At 46.0% G+C, this 22,202-nt stretch overlaps 1 protein-coding gene across 1 annotated transcript in view; it reads right to left on the bottom strand.

Moving 5' to 3' along the window:
• LOC110581408 (A-kinase anchor protein 2) overlaps nucleotides 1-16,036 on the bottom strand; it is a 104,987-nt gene extending 88,951 nt beyond the window's left edge. The window contains exon 1 of the mRNA XM_021691249.2: nucleotides 16,017-16,036. The gene's annotated coding sequence lies outside the window, so the exon portion shown is untranslated. The remainder of the gene's footprint in view (nucleotides 1-16,016) is intronic.
• Nucleotides 16,037-22,202: the final 6,166 nt, after the last annotated feature.

Raw genomic sequence — 22,202 nt, 5'->3', positions numbered from 1 at the left:
ATGTTCACATCACTCCTGATAAACGAGACCAGGAGGAAACCAGTGAGTGTGAGTGGACTCCTGGGGGTCACCTGATTACATCTCCACCTCTGCCTCACTCATCTCCCCCCACCGCCCCCCCCCAGAGACACAGGTTCTGTGAGGTCAATGGACTGTTTGGAAATTTTCATTTCCTCAGTGCACCACCTGCCCACTGACCCCCATCATCTCACGACTTTAGAGTTAAGTCAATAAGTAAATGCACACATCATTTAATTTTGGAGCTGACAGGGGCCCAGAAGATCATCTGGTAACTTACAACCCAGAAACACAGTTAAAAATACAAGGTTCTGTGCCATCAAGAATATGGATGTGTTTCGGGGCGCCTGGGTGGCTCAGTCAGTTAAGTGTCTGACTCTTGGTTTTGGCTCAGGTCATGATCTCATGGTAGTGGGATTGAGCCCCAAGTGGGGCTCCGCGCTTAGTATAGAGTCTGCTTCATATTCTTTCTCCCTCCCCCTCTGCCCCTCCCCAAGCACGCACTCTCCCTCCTTCTCAAATAAATAAATAAAATCTTTAAAAAAAAAAAGAATATGGAAGTGTTTAAATTAACCACATTAATAAGCCACATACTAAAAATGCACCTGTCTTGTGATCAAAGGATATTTCTCTTCCGTTGCTGGAATAAACAAGTGTTTTAAAGTCAACTAAGAGGGGCACCTGGGTGGCTTAGGCGTTAAGCGTCTGCCTTCGGCTCAGGTCATGATCCCAGGGTCCTGGGATCGAGCCCCGCATCTGGCTCCCTGCTCCGCGGGAAGCCTGCTTCTCCCTCTCCCACTCCCCCTGCTTGTGTTCCCTCTCTCGCTGTGTCTCTCTCTGTCAAATAAATAAATGAAATCTTAAAAAAAAAAAAAAAAGTAAGAGGTGATCACAAACAATAATTAATATCTGTAGTTTTCAAAACACTTTACATGTCAACTCACTTGATCCGGGATGCTGGAGGAAGGGAATTTACATTTACTTAAAACTACCTTATTGAAAATGTGAATAGAAAAACTTAAAAAGGAAAAAAGAAAAAATGTGCCAGCACATTGGATTTGTTACTGCACGTAATCCTTAATAGCAACAGCTAATCATAGGTATTATTAAACCCATTTTGCAGTTCACAAAGCCAAGGCTTCGGGAGGTGGACTAGCTTGATGAAGTCATTCTGAGTTGCCCACCTCTGCAGGGCTCTTTCCCTACAACCTAGTCCTCTTAGAGACTGCGCTTTGGTCTTGATGAGTCTGTGGGTTACTCTATGGCTTTAGAAAATAAAGCATTTTCAAATTAAAGTCAGGCTGATACTGAAAAATGTCAACTTTCTTCCTACACTATGTTCTCACTTCCACAGTGTAGGATCCCTCCTTGGTGGGCAGTCCTACGCTCTGCCAACCAAGGTCTAATTATTTCAGGCACCTTGTTTACCCAGAAGTGTTCTCCTTTAAGAGCGCTCCAATCTTGCCCTCACTGGAGAATACCCCAGACCCACCCCTGGGGCAGCCAGAGTGGGGGTTTCCATATCACTTCATTATTAGCCTGGTCTGTTACCAAGCGCGATACAATACCCCTTAGTAAGTGCACCACCGGGATGCCTGGGTGGCTCAGATGGTTAAGCATCTGCCTTCGGCTCAGGTCATGATCCCAGGGTCCTGGGATCGAGCCCCACATTGGGCTCTGTGCTCAGCAGGGAGCCTGCTTCTCCCTCTGCCTGCCTGTCTGCCTACTTGTGATCGCGCGCTCTCTCTCTCTCTGTCAAATAAATAAAATTAAAAAAAAAAAAAAAAAGTAAGTGCACCACCACCCAGACACCTTATTTTCATGCAGTTCAGCTGACCCCTTAACAGGAGTAGAACAGAAGTCTAATCAGGAAAAAAGGAAAAGAACAAAAGAGCAAAATAAACCAAGTCAAATCTGCTGGAGTCTTTGTCCTATTTACCCAACCCCTTATGAAAGTTTGAGTAAAATATACAACCCAAAAGGATTATACATTCCATGACATTCTATCTGCTCCAAGTTCTGTTGATACTCAAAATATGGCTTTACAAAAAAAAAAAAAAATTTAGAACGTAAACAAATACAAATCTATAACCAATCTGGGAAATTCTCACTTGCTAAAAGCCAGAGAAGTATTTCAACTACTGCCACCTTATCGCTCTCAAGAGATTTTGGCAAAAAGAAAAACATCCAAATTTAAATAGAGAAAATAAATCTCCAAGTTTTGTTTTCATTTCTGATGACAAATATCAAAATACATTTAAAGGCCGCACAGCGCACCTTTACCCACCCCAGCAGATGGAGCATACAAGAAATTCTTGATCAGAAGTGCTAACAGGAAGACAATACCAGGATAAACTAAGGTATAAAAAGAACCTCCAGGAGGAGTCTACGCAGCCTTGAATTAACCTAAGCAAACTCCCAAGTCTCCATATTCAAGTGCCAACCACCCAGCTTTAACCGGTCCTTGGGGTGGGGGGGGGCCTTCATTATTACTAATAAACAAAAATACAAAACAATATGTCAAGGAAAGTTGAGACCTTGATATTTTTCTCTCTCTTACAATATTAACTTACAGTTTAGCAACAGTTAGGGTGGAGGGAGGAAATCCCTACATTCATACCCATCCCCCTCAAATGTCTTTTTCTTTTTTTTTTTTCTTCCTTCAGAGGACTGTGTACAATGCATTTAAAAAATCCATTGTTGGGGCAAGGGAGACGGAGATGTTTTTTCTCCCGGCTAATAATGGATTCAATTGCCTTGAAGTCAATGAACTCCTGGGTAGGAAATACCAAGCAGACAAACAGGAATAGAATAAGCAATGCACCATCCAGATGATGTGTGTTAGACCTACATTCTAGACTACTTAAAGGGCACTCTTTAATAGGAAAAAACACTTCACTCAGCAAAACGATTCCATTTTACTTTAACCTTAAAAAGTTTCCTGAATTATTACTCGAAAAATGAGAGTGTTTCAACACTTGAGATTAAAGTAATCTAAATATGAAATCTTCAGTTGCGAGAACAGCCATGAAAGCGCTATCCACCCAGGCAATGTCATCAAGACCTACTGTTACCAAGAGATTGGAACCTGGCATCCTATTCTCTCTAATCCGAGCCAACTCCCTTGTCAATTAGATGAAGGTTATCTATTAACAGTCATTCTCCTTCCTCATTCTATATCTTCCCACAGATAAGAAAGCCAGGCCATATTTACTTTCATTATCAACTATCTGATAAAAACAAATGAAGAGCTTTTTTTCTCCACTTGATAATGAGTCTCCGAAATCCGTTACTGTCGTGCTAAAACTACAACGCTAACTGGGGGCCAGGCTCTCTGTTAAGCTCTTTATCTACATTTTCTTGTTTTTTGTTTTTTTTTTTTAAAGGTTTTTTATTTATTCATTTGACAGAGAGAGACACAGCGAGAGAGGGAACACAAGCAGGGGGAGTGGGAGAGGGAGAAGCAGGCTTCCCGCTGAGCAGGGAGCCGGATGTGGGGCTCGATCCCAGGACCCCGGGACCATGACCCGAGCCGAAGGCAGACGCTTAATGACTGAGCCACCCAGGTGCCCCACATTTTCTTGTTTAATCCCCTAAGAACTCTGTGGGGAAAGTACTATTATCCCCATTTTACATCTCAGGAAACTGAAGCTTACAAAGCTTCCACAGTTGAACCTTGCTCCCAGGCAACATGGATTGCAAGTGACCAAGCCCGATTTGAGCCTGGACTTGGAACCCTGGAGTCCTTGCTGTGAAGCATGCTCTCTCCAACCCGTCCATTTTGCAAATCCACACCCATGCTCTCGTGACACATCTTGAACAGAAGTCTCCTCTTCTACAACTTTCTACACCGTGATTGACTCTTTTCCGTGTTTGTGCTTTGGCACTTGCTAGGGATAGTAAACCCCTTGAAAGCAGGCACTGGGGATTTCTTTTGATTTCCTGAGGACCTCACAGATGGATCACACCTCTCAAAAACAATGGAGAGACAAAAGGAGGAAGCAGCCCAAGAGTCCCTCAAGGGGTAAATGGATACACAAAGTGTGGTGTCTATGCAAAGGAATATGACTCATGAATATTAAAGAAGAAAGAAATTCTGACACATGCTATGACATGGATGAACCTTGCTAAGTGAAACAGCTAGTCAAAAAAAAAAGGACAAAGACTGAATGATTCCACTTAAACGAGGTACCTAGAATAGGCAAACTAATAGAGCCAGAAAGTAGAACATGGCTGCCAAGGGCTGGAAAGGGAGAAGAAAATGGGGTTCATGTTTAATGTTTCAACTTTACAAGATGAAAGAAAAAGTTCCGTGGATGGTGATATCACGACAATGAGCACCTACTTAACGCCACTAAATTGTACATTAAAAACAGTTAAGATGGTACAATTTATGTTCTATGCACTTTACCACAATTAAAATTAAAAACAAACAAGGGCAAGAGGAGTGCCCGTCACAGAAATGCCTCGACATGCTTGTTGGGGCTGCTGGAGGGCAGAAGTCTGGCCGCTGGCTCAGGTGTCAGGGAGCTGCCCCCCACCCCCACCAGGGAGTCATCCTGCCGGTGTGGCCTGGAAGTCCCCTGACAAGGACGAGCCATTCAGGGCTGCTACTCCTGTGTTTCCACAGCCTGGCGACACGCAGATCACTCTCAGAATGCACCCTTTCGGACAACCATGGAAGCACGAACCGACAGCAAACTCCAAGGAGGAATGTCTTTGAGACCTCGACGGGCACCTCTTCCTGTCCGAGGCTGGGCCGGTGTAAGGGTGTAAATGCCAGAAGGCAAGTCTGGGCATATATCATCTCCCTTGTTATGGAGCCATCATGGCAAAAACAAAAAGGGGAAAGGTAGTTTCCACCCTGGAAATGGGACAAGCCAGAGTTCATCTGCAAAGGAAACAATATTCAGAAATGTGACAGCTTGGGATTCCTTTGATGACAGAGGGGTGGCGATTAAGGAGCTGCCCTCCTCCCAGGGACAGAGGGCTGCCTGGACAGGGAAAACGTAGCTTGACTCATGTCCTTCTCTTCCAATCAGAGCCCTGTGGCCTCCAATGACTCATGTCCTTCTCTTCCAATCAGAGCCCTGTGGCCTCCAATGAGGCCACCATTAACCGCCCAGACTTGTCCCACTAAGTGCGCTTCGAGGGAATGGACCCCTTGGGCCCTCAGCCACTCTCTGGGCCAATTCACTCCTGGGTGTTTAGGGCCTCTGTGTTCAAGACCCAGGCTGGTCTCAGGGGTCAGACGAGACCGGGCACTTCCCCAAGGAAAGTAAACACATCCACCACTGGAGGATTCAACTCTGCTTTTCTCCTTTGGCATTCAAAAATTTCTCATGAGCTTCTTTTTGGAGGGTGACAAATTCTTTATTTCTGTCATTTGGATTTATCTTTTTACTATTTTTTTTTAGGCTTTTATTTTAATTCCAGTATAGTTCACATACGGTGTTGTATTAGTTTCAGGTGTACAATACAGTGATTCAACACTTCCATACATCACCCGGTGCTCCTCACAACATGTGCCCTCCTTCATCCCCATCACCTACTTCACCCATCCCCCCACCCTCCCTCTGGCGACTGTCAGTTTGTTCTCTATAGTTGGTTTTACTATTTTTTAATGAGTCAAAGTTTATACAAAGGAAATAAAACTTCTGCATTGATGACTATGCTTTTTTATTGTGGTAAAATATATATAACCTAAAATGTACCATCTTAACCATTTTTAAGTGTACAGTTCTGTGACACTAAGTATGTTCATGACTGTTGTGCAACCATCACCACTAACCGTCCACAGAACCCTTCTCATCTTGCAAAACTGAAACTCCACCTATTAAACACTGACTCCTTATTCTCCCCTTCCCCCAGCCCCTGGCAGCCACCATTCTACTCCACGAACATTTCTGAGACCTTAATAAATGCCTTCTCCTTTTACTTTCTCTCCTCCTTAGGCAGGCAACCAGGCTTTTAATTTAAATGCTTGCTTTGGGGATGTGGTGTCAAGGAGTCAAAGTTATTCCTGGCTTTTGTAAAAATCTAAGCCATCAACAAGATTATGCAAGGCATTTTAGAAACCGGTCCTTTCTCCCTCCACCCCTGGGTGTTTTGCTCTGTTCCCTGGAAGTTCCTAGGGGAACCGGCAAGACTTATAAAGGAGACTCCAGGCTTCAAGTTCACAGATTTGTCAAGGATCCCTGTGTGCCCTGCATGGACTAGCAGCTTCAAACTTGACTACGTGGATAGAAACAGTCAAAAGTGATGTAGACATGTGACTGGAAATCACAGCTAAAGCCAGTGCAGACAGGTGTCGGGATGGCCTCCTTCCTACAACCTAGCACCTTCTAAAGCCTTAAATCTTGGATATAATCACAGGGTGGTAATATCCCCCAAAGGACTGGGGTTAAATGTTCTGTTAGCTGGACAGGTTGAGGGCTTGAAGACAAAATTAAGTTAATTTATGTAAATTTTAAAATGTATTTTTTTTTTGCAAGCCTTTGCTTATGGACTGAGATTCATAACTTCAACCACAGTAAAAGCAGAGGGCTAGCTTAGCTTGTAGTAAGCACTAAGTAGGCAGAATAAAGAGGGTAATGATTAAGAGACTATAAAAGCCAGACTACAGGGATTCAAATCCAGCTTGCCGCTAGCTATACGCTCCTGTCCTAAACCAGTGTCTTGGTTTCTTCATCTGTAACAACAATGAATAATAATGGTATCTTCCCCAACAGAATGTTACAAAGGTCAAAGATAAAAATACGTACATGGCACTTGAAAGAGGGCCCAACTTTCAGAAAATAGTCATTATCAGAAGCAGCTTACATCTACTTTGCTCTCAGAGTATCTGCTCTTAGGGAAGCCTGAACTCAGAAAAGAAATAAAAAAATTTGAACTTTTCCAACATTACGCTCTTCTGAAAAAAGCTCAATCACACTTTGTGGTTGAAAATAAACCCATGTTAAAGGTTCAAGGTTTTATTCAATTCTACACATACTGTATTATGTCTTCCTCTGTTCATATAAACTCTGTCCTTGGTTTGGATCCATTCTTCATAAAGCCCCAGTAATCGTTACTTTGTATTTGTCCAAGTATTTGCAGTAGTCGATTGGGTAATAATTTTTGCTTGCATTTTTCCAGGCCAATTTTGAAAGGTATCTTTTGTGGCAGAAAGAGTTCAGTGGAACTTGCAAGAGATGGCCCACATTATCAAGCCCAAGAGGACCCTTGAGGAGTTCCTGAGCCGTGCCAATGCACCTAGAGTGCGTGGGTTGGAGGGAGGAGTGGTACCTCAGGGGACAAAGGCCTCGAAGGTTTTATACACCTTTAAGGCAGGTGCTAAAGACAAAATTGTTTCTATTACTGATTTCCCAATTCTCTCAAAACAATGACTAGGAAGCAGATACCAGGTGACAAATCTCCCCTTTTGGTGACAAAACTCATGATCCTCCATGGCAGCTGCTCTCATGTTCTCCGACTCCCCCTCTTCCCTAGAAGTCCCCACCTTCCAGTTTAAAGCCCTCTGGAACTGATCGGCTGGTCTGCTGGAAAACCACAGGCTTCCCTGGGGAAGATCGTTCTACCCTGGCCAGAAGCCCAGTGCTCTGGCTTGTTCTGCCCCGGCCTCTGGATCCCAGGGCTGGAGCTGGATGCGCAGCACAGCCTGGTGGCCGCTCCCCACCGCCTCCACCACGTTCGTGGCCCCACCTTTCATTTGCAAGGGATAATAAAGGTTATGAAAAGTGGCTACCCAGAAGTTGCATAGAGGTGTTGTTTTCCTTGGAATACCTCAGTTATGAATCCAGTTCGGTTCTAAAGCTTATCAAGAACCTTCTACTTCGTGGATAACGGTCATTAAAAAGTATTGGGAAATGAATGTTATAACACCAACCATGAGAGAAAGCTGGAAAAGACCACAGAACCTCGAAAGAACTCTGTTTTCAAATTACAGAGCTCAAGAAAAACTAAGTGGAGTCAGAGTAAAACAAGAAAGTAGGTAGAGACATTTGTAGTAATGTTGAGGAGACTCTCACAATGGAAGGTGGATGACAGGGGCTCTTTGTTGGATATAATTTCCCTTCAGAACTCCCCCCCACTTTAATATTCATCAGGCGTGTTGGTTTCACTTCCCAGTCGTGATTTGGGTTGATGTTCCACTTACAAAAGGAAGAGAGGAAAGGAAGGAGGGAGCCAGAGGGGCTGGAGGGGAGAGAGTTCCAGATGTCCAGGGCCAGAATCTAAAGAGAGAAGGGACAGAGGATGGGTGTTTAGCAGTGAGTGAGTTGGAGCTGACCAACACAGCTTCCTTGGGAGCTGAAAAATAGGACAGAGGCCTGGGCAAGTTTGGGGAGTAAAACTATGAAAGGAGAGGCACCGTTGTCAGGCAGGATGGGTTGGGGGAGGGAGTGACCCGGGGAGGGGCGCGGGGGGTGGCATTTCCACTGCCTACTGAGAGCCAGATGCTCTCAAAATTCTAATGGAAATCTTTCAGGCTGCAATTTAAGCTCTTTGTCACTTTTCAAGTCCCAGTAAAAAGAATCACATTCGCATACCACGCTGCACTTCGTATCATCTCACTTAAGATCCGCTCGCTAGAGAGTTGCATTCATCTGAAGCTACAGAAACACATACAGGATGTGAATTCTAGATATGGGCAACTGGACCCGGGTATCTCAAGAGCAGCACTCTGGACGTTTGGGGCAGGGTAATTCTTCATTGTGGGGGAGCTGGGCTGTGCGTTGTAGGCTGTTTAGCTGCACCCTACTAGATTCTAGTAGCACCTTCCCCACTCACAGACCAATCTCTCAGGGCGGAGTCTGCTGATTCTAGTCTGGAAGCTTGGCTAGTTTGCATGGTGTTAACTGCCAAACCTTCCTCCTCCCAGCTGGGTAAGGGAGCTTCTCACACTTCAGTGTGCATACAAATTCCTGGGGATTTTGTTCAATTGCAGATTCCGATTCAGTAGGTCTGGGATGGGGCTCAGGATTCTCCGGTTTCAAGGAGCTCCCGAATGATGCCAAAGCTACAGGTCCCCAGACCACACTGAACAGCAAGGCCCCCACCGCACTGGTTTAGGAATGGGAGGGAACTGGGTAGGAAAAACAGGTGGAGCTAGGACCCTGTGCAGCTGTGGGACCACTTGGCTGATTCCATAGCCTCGCAGCACACCAGTATCCTCATGAGAAAAATGGTGGTGATTCTAGGATTAAGTAAGATAGTGGAGATAAAGCAACCAGTTTAGCATCTGGCACTCAAAAAATTCCCTTCCCCTTCCCTCTGAGCTCCTCCCAGCACCAGCCTAGAAACCTCAAGATCAAGGCGTCCCTGGGGATTGCAGGGAATTCCCTAGAAGAGAAAACTAAATTCCATTCTCAATAGTGGTTGGAGAGGGAGGGGTTTCTTCTCTTCTCCATCTTCTATTTTATCCCCTCTATGCTGGTTATACTATAACATCTGTCATCCTTGGGAGGCTGTGAATTGTTTTGATAATGAAGCATATGATGAAAAGAATATTTAAAAAAACAATGTACACATTGTGATTTCATGCAAAAGCAATGCCTCCCACACTCGGGGCCCATCTCTGTGCTGTATTAAACACTGATCTGAAATTTTTTCTAAAGGAAAAATGATCCCAAACAGGGATAATCACAAGTGCCTTGGATATGATCTAAGTTTCCAATACAGTTTGATCATTTTCATCCCCAAGTGAATGGATTCTGCCCATTTGGAATTGTGTCAGAGGAGAATTCCTGCTATCCTTTGCAAGGATAAAATGTTCTAATGCAAAATACTAATTTTCGAGGCTAAATATAGCCTTGGAATCACACGGCACACGGGCCTTGATTTTAATACACATACAGAGAGAGCTTTTGAATTCAGGGTTGTGAAGTACTTGAATTTTCTCGAAACTTAATATGTATTCCTTTGGCGCTCCCCCAACCCCCCACATAAAGAGGGCTAGACAATGGGTTTCTTTCTCTGTATATAGGCTGTATCACAAAATTTACATGAGGCACTGCTCCAAACAAAGTGTTTCTGCATTATTCCCCTGAGCAAATGACATCATGATAACGTGAGCCAATCCGGTCAGGGAGAGGGGCTGAGAGCAGTCAGTTAACCGCCTACAGGAAAATGTGGTTTGGCCTTCCTAGAACCTTCTATACACACTTCACCCAGGTGTGCGGCTCAGGTAGGCCCCACAGAGCTCTGCATTTGAGACAACTAACTGGGACGGGGGGGAAGGCAGCTAGTGTCCCCCCCCTCCCCTGCCCAGGGTCGGGCTTTCTCTGCTACGGGATGTGGTGGTGGGGGTGGGTGTCTGCAGGGCTGGTCTCTGCTACGGGACACTGGCTTGGTCCTGGCCCCACAGGTTCACTAGGGACATCGTGCGAAGGTCCTGGGCTACAGATAGGCTGGCCATGGGGAACCCCTTCTCTTCACGGTCCTCAGTGTAGTGTGGGTGGCAGCTCTTCACACACTCTTTTAACAAAAGACTAAAAACCTGGAAGTCCTCGGCAATTTCTCTACACCTTACAAACCCAGGGCACTCTAAGCTCCATGCAGAAACCTCCAGCCCAGCCTCCTGTGACAATCCAGGGAAAACTACTTCGGCATCACTGTTTAGCTTGCACTGTAAGAACCTTCTCGAGGCCCCCTCACCAAAGCACGTGCGAAGCACGCTGGGTAGTTCAAAGAGAGGTTAACGTTTCTGGACCAGTATTTATTTATCTTTATGTATTGACTCGATTTCTCTTCAAGCCTACAGAGCAGGTAAGGAGTATAGGGGCTCCACAGGGCAGAAAGCTCAAGCAGAATCCACAGACGTTTTGAAGCACTTCCAGAATCACCTTTGGGTCGGAGCAGTGAAAACTGTCAAGACCTGAGGCAGGCAAGTCAGGCTGGATCAGCTGATTTCAGAACGTCCCTGGGGACCTGGTCCAGGGCACATTCCCATCTCTCCTAAATCAGAGTGGGGCGCTGCACGCGTGGGGGCTCGGGTCCACTGCAGACAAGAAGTTCTCAAGCTTTATCTGACATCACCAGGAGGGCTGGGTTAAAAGGCAGTATCCAGAAAAAATAAATAACTGACTGTCTGTGCCAGAGCCCAGGAATACCTCTATAGACACTGGCGAGGCTGGACTGCATGTCAAGGTATGCTGCTCCAGTGAACAAGGCAGATTCCCAGGACGTTGGGTCTTCAATGTAGGACTTAGAGTAGAGACACTGGAAGGTCACTGGACATGACTTGGACAGTCCCCCCTCTGTGGGACATTTTAAGGGGGGGGGACTTCCCTCCTGCAGACGGTGACTAAAAAGGAAACTTCACAGAGGCATCACAAACAGGGTCAGGAGCTACAATATTCTGCTTTTTAAATCATGTTGCTTGTAAATCCCTGGTTACTTCTTCTAACCGACTCACTTCCTTAAATGTCCAGGCTTGTCCTAGTAAGACCCCAGGGCTGGCTGGCACAGAGGATTTGCTGGAGAACTTTGGACCAGAGGGGGAGAATACCTTTTATATGTCTTTGTATAAAAGAATGATTTGTAACGCTTACAAATTTACTCAGAATTAATGTTTCTGGTGTGGTCACCCCACCATGGTGCTACTTAATAATTCATCCACCCTGCAAGATCTGCAAATCTGCGAAGTTAAATGGTAAGACATAAATGGACTGGATTGACCAGGCTTCTCAGGCTCTTCTGAAAGCCTTTTTAATTTTAACCTGAACTGCAACTCTTAATAAATTAATCCCTGTTCCCATCTTAGTGACTGAGTAAACTCATTAGAGCCGGCAAAGAATCTTGCAGGAGTTACGGAAGGGAAGTCCCATTGACATCCATCACACTACGGGTCACTGAGTGAGCTTAAAGCCCAGGATTAGGGCCCTGAAAATTTGGGTCCATTTGCCCAATGAGGAGCCATTTCTGACTTACTCAAAGCATAAAGAGGAAGCAAGTAAAGAAAAATGGAAAAAGCCTCAGGAGTGCAAGTGTTTTGAGGGTAAAGAGAGAAGAATGTCAGCCAGACTCCCCCAAGTCGAAAGGAGGCTGGGCGGGGGGGGGTGCGTGTAGGTGAGGTAGGGTTGGAGAATCTTGGTGCTCAAGGCTTTTCCATCTGATCAGTGTGAGGGATGAACCACTGACCCGCTACACAATTGCTGGATTTTATAAATTACACTTTAAAAACCATTCATTTGCATCTACCATAAAGATGAAAGGAGATTCCAGGGATGCCTGGCTGGCTCAGTTGGTGGAACATGTGATTCCTGATCTCGGGGTTGTGAGTTCGAGCCCCATGTTGGGTGTTTAAAGATTATTTAAATAAATAAGTAAATCTTAAAAAAAAAAAAAAGATGAAAGGAGACTTTGTTAACTTAGGAAAACAGCCGATTTGGGGAGAAACACAACACATGCGAGGTGCTTCTATATATATCTCGTTAAACCCAAGTTTTCAAATAGGCAGGTTTTGGTATCCCCATTTTTATAGGTGAAGGAACTAAGATTCCATTTCAGTGACATGCTCAAGATCTTATCGAGAACTTGATCAAGGCACTAATGTGTTTTGGTCCCACCAAGGTTCTGGATCTGCTCACTCAGGCTGCTCCACGTAAGCATCAAAACCAACCAGAAAAGCCCTGCACAGAGCTAGGAGAGGAAGGGGCCAAAGGACGATGACGTACATTCCCCACCGAGTCCTGTAGCTCCCCCGGCTCCCCTAGCATTCATACCATGATCCCCTCAACCAGGACATGTATCCTCCAAGACTTACAAGACCAAACAAAAACACCCAACTTCTCAAACCCACTTGAGGGAGGCTCCATCATCTCACCCCCCCTGCCCCCCGATCGCTGTCTTCTGCCTGGATAAGGAAATGAGTAGCATTCTGCCTCCACAGGCCCCCTTCTCCAGTGGCATGGCCCATTTGGTCACTCTGAGACTCCCACCTAGATGGGAACAAATACCAGTTACATGTCCCTGATCCCACTCGAATGTGCCCCCCAAGGCCTGGAAGTATGGGCGCGCCTGGATTTTAGAGACAAATACTACACGGGGAAGAGGTAGGTGGGCCCAAGGATGCCCTCAGGCCCTTCTCCCGAAGGGTCTGTCCTCTCTTGCACCTCCCCAATCTCAGAATTTACCTCAACAGGTAAAAAGAACCCTGGGCTGAAACCTGGAGAAAGCACATCTTGCTGTGCCGTAGGCAAAGGAAAGGTCATGATTAATTCATTCTTCTGGCACTCAACTCTCCAGAGAGTGGGGCAAAGAACAGAAACGATATTTGTATTGGGATTTGTTTTCTCAAAAACCAATCTCCAGAGGCTGTCCCAGAGTGGATTCCACAATGACGCTTCTGCACTCCTATAAATCATAATTTGTCCCTCTGCTGACATCACCCAGAGACCACAAAGTCCTAAACTGTCGATGGAAGGACGACAATATATTCACCACAGTCAACTCACAAGGCAAAGGGCAATCAGGGCAAGATAGCCATTCATTACATCTTAGAAACACACTTGTATCAGCAACAGTTGAAACAAATTTTTTAAACTTAGGTTTAAGCATATATTACTTAGAGTACTTCATTTCTTAAGTATCCTAGTTCATCAAGTGCTACTGAAAATCACATAGGCAAACTATAATTTTCTCCTTGAGCAAAATCCTATTGGAATAGAGCTGATTTCAACTTTCCTATAATAATACATTCCTGAAAAACATGTCTGAAGGGCAAAGGTCCAAAACTTGAACAGTAATCATAGATATTCTTAGAAGGGGATTCTCTTGCAAAGAGCCTGGATCTCATCATCACGGATCATGGAGGCACTGCCACGTGCTGATGGGGAAGGCTGGTGCAAGTGAGGAATCCCTAACCTTAAGCTTTTTTAGCTTCACAGAGAAATCTATCCATGGGTGTAGAGTTTACACAGTATAAAGAAAATGATGCCGTTTCCTAGCAAAACTTACTAAAACTGTTGAACCTAATAAGTACATGAATTAATTGGTTCAAGTTTCCAATAGTTGGTGAAGGATCCCTGATCAATAATCTAAACAAAGGATGACTCCTGTCTCTCAAGATCAAAGAACAGTCATTCCAGAGGCTAATTCAAGATTGATCATCAATTCCACCAGCAGTGAGAAATGTATAAAATTAAAGAATGGAACTACACATCACCCTTTTGGTCTTTAGAAGTAACTTTCAACATGCTCCTGTTTCAATTGTTTAAATTCCTCAACACAAACTCCACCCAAATTCGATTTCATTCTTATCTGAAACATTTCTCATTATCTTAATAAGTAGAGACTTGCAGTAACACCCGTGATAGAAATCCGAGACATGGATGCTTTCCGAGTCAACCAAATCTCTAAGGATGCTATCTAGACAACAATTCTAATAATTAACCAGAAAGTCCAGAGTGTTAGCATTTCTCAAAGTAATATTTAATAGTTAATTCCATACTAAAATATGGAAAGTTTTAGAGTAAAACAACCAGTGGATCATTTTCCCCTCACTTGATAACAAGTTAAGACAACCTGCTTCGTCTTATTACCCTGTGATCCTGAGGCTCCTGAGTCAGAATGAGCCACTTATGGAAATGAAATAATCTCTGACCACAGGACACTGAACTTTGCAGGCCATGAGCCGTGCCAACTGTCAGGCCAGAACTATGAGATAATGAATATTTCAAAATGTCTGTCCCATCTCAGAGCCTGGCCACCTCTCTCACACCAGCACCTCAGCATCCAAGAGAGACACTGAAGTGAACTTCGCTGCCAGAAAAACATCTCAACACCTAACTGCATGCAGTCTGCTAGGGAAGGGACTGTGAGGCCCAAGGAGGATTACTTTCATTTTTCTTGGCTCCTAATTTTATTAGTGCAGCCCAAAATAATTGCAGGACCTACATAACCCAATGGAGTACCCACCCAAAGGAGAAGGTGCCCTCGGAGCAAACAGCCTGTGTCAAAACTGGGCAGGAGAAAGCCAGCTGTGGACAGCTATTTAGAAAGTATGTTAGGGCAAGTTTTAATTTTTAAGGGCTGTATGTTTAACGAAACAGAGGAAGCTCCTTAAGAGATATACATCATTTTTAGATATGCTTACTCTGAAATTTTATTGATCAAGGTTGGGGATGCTGCCAGGCATCCCCATTTAATTAAATTAGGATCATTTCCAGGAAGAAAATTGTGATGCTTAAGTGAACTCTCTTTAATTAGAACACAACCAGGGAAAGAAATCTCCTGGGTTACAATGGTGGGCGTTGGCCTCCAGATGCCAGTGAATACGTGAAGAGGGAAGGTTGCTTCCCCTGAGGAACTTGTTGGCAGATTCGAAGATGAACTCTCCAGAGATGTATAGTTGTGTGTTATGTGTGTGCGATCTCTTTTCAAAGGTAGATACATTTAAGGGGCGGGGGGGAGGAAGCTTGCCAAATTATTGGCGCTGCACTTAAAACTGCTGCAGAGAAGGGTACAGATTTGTCAAAGTCTGACCACACAGCCTCTCGGCGCCAAACCAATACCACCCCACGCGGGAAACTGGGTTTACTGGGTCTGGAGAGACAACCCATCCACCATCTCTCCAAACAAGTCAACTTCCTTTCGACGCCCCCTTTTTGAGGATTAGGGAGGGATCCCCAGGGCTGGCGAGCGTCTGCCCTGAGGGCAGCGAGCTCAGTAACCCGCTGCCGGTCCTGCTCCTCCTCACTCCCCACTGCACACAGCCGGCCCTCAGCCTTCAGGGCCCCCCACCCGCCCCGCCTTCCTCCGCGGGTTCCCGGGCTCCCAGCACTCACGGACTTCGATTCAGTCCCGGTCCTCCACTACGTTTCTCCAGAATTTCTCAGCGCCGCCAGGATCTCCTCGCTCTCGTCCCTGAGGGCACGCCACCCCCCCCCGCCCCCCCCCCCCCCCCCCCATTACCGGCACCATTTGCCCAGCGCTCACCACCACGATCCACCCTTCCACTCCCAAACTGTCCCCACAAAGGACCAAAAGAGACGTACCCTGGGCTTTATCCAGGATAAAAGAGTGGATCCTAGCAGCCGGGGTCTCAGCCTCAGGCCAAACTTCCAGGCTCAGCGCGTACCCCTCCGTCCCCGCGCAGAGAGGCTGCCCTCTCGGCCCGCGTGGTCTCTGGAGTGCAGTTCGCAGACCCAGTCCGCAAGGCTCCGGCTGGTCGGGGAGCCGGTCCTCCCCGGCCTCGGACTCCCGGCGCAGCCCCTGAGCCCCCCAAACGCCCCAGCGCTGCCATTTAAGGACCCGCGTCTTCCTCGGGAGCTGGAACCGGTGGCTCCATCCTCTGCTGCTCCCGGGTCCCGAGGGGCGGCCACGGCCATTAGATATTCCCCGCTTTTCCTGTACAGCCCGTGTGTGTGTGTGTGTGTGTGTGTGTGTGTGTGTTAGGGAGCAGGGGAAATGGTCCTAAGTTCATTTTAAAAAGCACATATAAGTATTGAATAAAGCAGCCAAAGGCTCGGCCCTCCCCCAAACCTAGGAATTCAAAGCCACATGGCCACAGCCCTTTCCAGCCAAGCCCCCTCCCGGCACACGCTCCGCTAGGCAAGGCCATAAAAGCCCTTTTAAAGTCCGCGATCCTTCCGAGGACTCCCCAGATCTGCAGCCGCTCCCGGGCCTCCCTTTCCCCACGCCTGAGGCCCCCACATCAGGGGGGCGCTCCGGGGACGCTGTGTCGGGGGTCGCCGCGCCCCCGGCCTGGGCCACCCACCTCTGGGCGCGGGATCCCGGGGGGACGCAGTCCTCGAGCTCCCCTCCCGCTCGGCCCCTGCCTCCTCGTTGGGGCGTCCGAGACGCTCCGGCGAACGCGTGCGGCAGCCCCGGACCCGGCCGAGCGCGTCTGCCTGGAGCCGCGGCCGCGGGGCGAGCTGGAGGGCTGGGAGCGCCGCCCGTCGGCTGTCGGCCGCCGGAGCCCGCCCCCTCCCCGCCCCTCCCCGCGCCCGGCGCCCGCGGGCCGCCCCTCCGCTTCCAGGTGCCCTCCCCATCCACCCACACCTCTCTGTGGCTTCGGTGGAATCCAAGCCCAAACCGAGAAACCACGAAATGAGTGAATGCATAGATTGGAGGGATGGCGAGATGGATGAATAGAGGGACCGGGCCAGTGAAGCCCTGTTATTTCCTAACTGGGGCGAGGGCTCTGTGTCTGGGGATGAGGACCTGTGTCAGCGTACGGGTGGGCGTGTCGGCGTGTGCACATGCGGACGTGTTGGTGTACACATACGTGTGTATGGGTAGGTGGAACCGTGTGGGTGCCTGTGCGCGCTCGCAACGCCAGGAGCTGCGAGGAGGGAGCGATCCTTCGTTTCTTACCCAGCACCACGACGGGCCCCGGGTAAGTACCACCGCTGGCAGCGGCTAGGAAGTGCGTCTTGGTGACAGGGATGGGGTCTCCCTGTGTTTGGGGCCTCCCCCGATATGGCCCAGAGGCCGAGGCGTGGACAGGGCTGTTTCTGGCGCTCCGGCTAGCCAGAGCCGTCACACCGCCCTCCCCGTTGTGGCAGCCGGCCGCCTGGTGTCAAAGCGCGTGTTAACAAAGCCAGCGGTGGGGAAGGAGGCAGCTGATACACGAGGTGCGGCTCCCTTGGGCCGGTGGCCGGCCATCCCTCACTCTGGAGCGGTCTGAAATTTCAGTCTGTAATCCCCTCCCCCACCATGAATATTTAACTAATGTTAATGACCCTTTGGAAAGGGACTGTCTCAAAATCCTCAGAGGACTCACACAGAAAACACCCCACACTGAAAGGAGCATGTTTAAAAAGCAAGCGCTTATCTTCCTCTGCTCGACCTCTGCAGAGGAAAATTATATAAAGCCAGGTTTCTTGAATTCAACTTTCCACTAGCAATGATGGGGGTTTTCGTTTTCCTATTTTTTCTCCCTCCAGCTTTGCAGGTCAGAGCCCCATTGCTCTCCTTTGAGTTTCCATTCTAGGTAGGCCTGCTTCTTTCTGAACCCCTGGCCAAGGTCCTGGGGTCCTCTCCGGAGAGTCAATTCTGCATGCCAAACTCAGCAGGAAAGACAGCTGCCAGTCCCGTTCTTCTTTACTAATCCACAAAGGTCCTTGATCTCCCATACAAAGAAATGATATCATCGGGAAGTGCTCAGCAAGCCTGTCCACGCTAATGACACGTTTACAACAGCACCCTCCGGAGAAAAGGCATCTTTCCTGTCTTGAGCTTCATTCACACCTTTACTGGAGGGAGGGGCTCAGTCCACAATGGAGATGTCTGTTGTTCTCCTCAGGGTTCCTGAATGTCAATAGGCTTCTTTTTCTTGCCACTTAGGAATTGTTTCAGCAGCCTTCGGGTAGGTCTCCACTCTTGATTTCAATAGAATTTACTGATCCATGGTCAGAAATTATAGAGCTTCATCCTCGATCAATTCCTGTTCTTTCTCTTCCCTTCCTTTTCCTTGCATCCATCCTTTCTTCCGTCCCTCCTTCCCTCCCTCCCTTCATTCTTTCTTTCCTTCCTTCCTTTGTTCCTCCTTTCTTCCTCTGTCCCTTCCTCCCTCCCTTCCTTCTTTCCCTCCCTCTTCCCTTCCTTCCTTGTAGCCCCTCCTGTCACTGACTTAAGGAGTTAAATATCTGGGTGCCCTACATCATGATCTATTTTTAACATTTTAGTAACACATGAAAAACTCACATTGAAATGAGTGTGTTTGGGTAGAGTTATTTATTTATATGGACCACAGACTCTCCAAGGAAAGATTCTAAAATTAGAGCAGAGGTAAGGTTTTATAAACAGTATTATGGCAGGTGCATCATGACTCTTTCTTTTTATGTTTCTAAATTAGAATAAATGTAAAGTTTATCAATCAAATTTGTTTCATTATTAAAGTGTACAGCAATTCACACCGGCTGAATTACATCTTTCCTAAAGCAATGTCGATGTTAATATTAATTTTTTTTAAAGATTTATTTATTTGAGAGCAAGAGAGCGAGCGCACAGGGTGGAGGGGCAGAGGGAGAGGGAGAGAGAATCTTAAGCAGACTCTATACTAAGCGCAGAGCCCAACGTGGGGCTCATCTCACAACCCTGAGATCACAACCTGAGCTGAAACCAAGAGTCAGACGCTTAGCCAACTGTGCCACCCAGGCGCCCCAATGTTAATATTAATTTTAATTTAATATTACTTTTAATACTGATTAATATTAATTTTCTGTTATATTAATTTTAAAGCTCTGGTGTATCTTACAGAAAACTACTGGGAATATTAATTTAGGAAAAGCGCATGTTCAATAGATATTAATTTACAAGAACATTTCCTTTTCTTCCATCTCATAAGATGTTAAGGAAGTAGCCATGATTAAACATTTTTTAATATAAAATGCTTGTACATGCCAAGTGCTCAGAAATATTTTTTTAATTTGTTCAGTGAAATCAAGGGTATGAACATCTGCATGTGAAAGTAAAAACTGTTCTTAATTAGCATTTTCTCATTTATTTCCCCCTCCGTCAGTGGTTCTCAGTCAAGGGTGACTTGACCCCCCAGGGGACATGTTGACAATGTCTGGAGACATTTTTGATTGTTTATAATGGGGGGTGCTACTGATACCTATTGGGTGAGGCCAGAGATATTGCTAAACAACACCCCAGCAACAAGATTTATCGTGTCCCAAATGTCAATACTGCCGAGGTTCAGAATCTGGTCCTGTACTCAAAGCCAATACTAAGGACCACAGACATCAGAACCACTACAATTCTCAAAAAGGCAGATTCCTGGGCCCCACCTTTACCTACTAAGTCAGAACCTATGGGGGCAGGCTAGGAAAACTTTTTTAACAGCTGCTTGGTGAGCATAAGAACATGAAGGTATGAGAAATCCTAGAGATGGGAAAAGCCGGCTTTACCACCTAGTACATTCTTTGTTTGTTTGTTTGTTTTTTGAGAGAGAGAGAGCCCGTGGGAGGGGCAGAAGAAGGGGGAGAGAGAGAATCTTAAGGAGGCTCCATGCTGAGGGCAGATCCTGATGTACAACCCTGAGATCATGACCTGAGCAGAAATCAAGAGTTGGACCCTCAACCGACTAAGCCCCCCAGGTAGCCCATCACCCAGAACATTCTTATGGGTATATCACATCATATATCTCTTAACATGATAATGATTATTAGAGCTGAGAATATTGTATGAAAGAAGCACATTTAGTCTCCTAGATGCACTTTATTTTTTTTTAAGATTTTATTTATTCAGGGGCGCCTGGGTGGCTCAGTCATTAAGCGTCTACCTTCAGCTCAGGTCATGATCCCAGGGTCCTGGGATCGAGCCCCGCATCGGGCTCCCCGCTCCGCAAGAAGCCTGCTTCTCCCTCTCCCACTCCCCCTGCTTGTGTTCCCTCTCTCACTGTGTCTCTCTCTGTCAAAAAAATAAAATCTTAAAAAAAAAAAGATTTTATTTATTCATTTGTGAGAGAGAGAGAGAGAGCACAAGCATGGGGAGTGGCAGGCAGAGGGAGAAGCAGGCTCCCCACTGAGCAAGGAGCCCGATGTGAGACTCGATATCAGGACCCTAGGATCATGAACTGAGCTGAAGGCGGACACTTAACTGACTGAGCCACCCACATGTCATCTAGATGCACTTTAGAAGCACATTCAAGGCAAAGAAAGGGCTACTAATTCTGTGAAATAAAAAATCTACCTGGGATGTGTAAATGTTAAATGCTCCCAAAGGCCCTATATCATCTAGGACACAAAACCTATGGAAATGTTGCTTAGCAGAAGAACTCAGGATTTCTTTTGTTAGGTCAAAATGTACATTTCTGCTCATTTTGCATCTGCCATGCTGCTGACCTACTTTAAACTGTGCCCTGAGCAACAGTGGCCTCCAGGGAACCCAAGAAATACAATATACTTACTAAAGAAACATCAAAGGTAAAGGTTAGTTTCTGGGAAAGAAGTCAGCCTAGACACAGTTTGACAAAACCTCTTCTTTTTCTCTTCTCAAACTGAGCAAAATGAAATCCAAATCCAGCAAATACTGGTCTATCAGTAGCTACATGCCTCCAACCTTAGAGAAGAGTAGAAGTTGAAAAAAAGACTTGTGAGTGGCTCAGAGAGGTGACTTGCAAACCCAAAGGAGGGCCAAGACTGGCCCATTATAAAAGAATTTGCCACTTCCTCCTAGCAAGGAGAAACATCGAAAAGCATCAGCTGGATGTAATCCTCGTATGTTAAATGTGTCCCCCTGAAAATAAAGGTTTGCCAAGAAAAAGGAGGAAGAGGAGGAGGTGGGGGGGGGTGGGAGGGCAAAGGAAACAAAACCAACACCAAAAAGGCTGGCCCCCATCAAACCAATAGCCCTAGATCTTAGGGCTTTCCCACCAAGCAACAGGTAAAGTCATTGGAAATTTAGGAACAATCCCAACCCAAGGGCATTTCCATGGGACCAGATGTACCACTGAAAATCTAAGAGAAGAAAAAAACAGGGGAAGTATTTGCAACATATATAACAATGAGTTACTATCTCTAATATGTGAAGAGTTCTTACAAATCAATAAGAAAATTGAAGAAAATCACTAAATACCCAATAGAAAAAAAAATAACCTAGTAGTTTATAGATGAATAAGTATAACTGGCCATGGAACTTAAGAAAATATGCTCAAACTCTTCATAATTAAAGAAATGCAAGTGAAAATATTGGGACAATATATTTTGCCTGTGAAACTGGTAAATACATAAAAACACAAATTTTACTTATTTTTGGTGAGGGAGTGATGAAAATTAAGTGATTGTTATACTCCGTTGATGGGAATATACATTGACATTAATAAATTGGTAAATTCAGAAGACAATTTGGGGCTATCTCTTGGGATAAAAAATGTTGATACACTGCTCAAGGGCAATTCACTTTGGGAATTCAGAAGTTTATGAAATCTATGGAGTCAGATGAAAGATTGGGGTGGTGGGGAGAAGTCAGTAAATGAGAAATTCCTGATCACCGATAAGGCCCAAAGAAAGAGGATATTTAACATACACTTTCGAGTCATTTGCTGTGCTGTGTTGTGATATAAGTACTTCTGGTAACCTGTAAACCTCTTAAAACAGCATTTGTTTGGAGAACCAAAGGCAAGGGGCTTGTATGAGGCTTGGTACAGGGTGGATATCAGGCAAGATGGATGCGAAATGAAGAAGTCAGACAAAATAAGAAATCAGAACAAGAAGTGACCAGAAGAACTACCC

The sequence above is a fragment of the Neomonachus schauinslandi genome, chromosome 13 (assembly GCF_002201575.2).
Source record: "Neomonachus schauinslandi chromosome 13, ASM220157v2, whole genome shotgun sequence".
In the NCBI taxonomy this organism is placed as follows: Eukaryota; Metazoa; Chordata; class Mammalia; order Carnivora; family Phocidae; genus Neomonachus; species Neomonachus schauinslandi.
The sequence above is the reverse complement of the archived record's forward strand: the minus strand, read 5'-3'. Positions and strand labels throughout refer to the sequence as shown.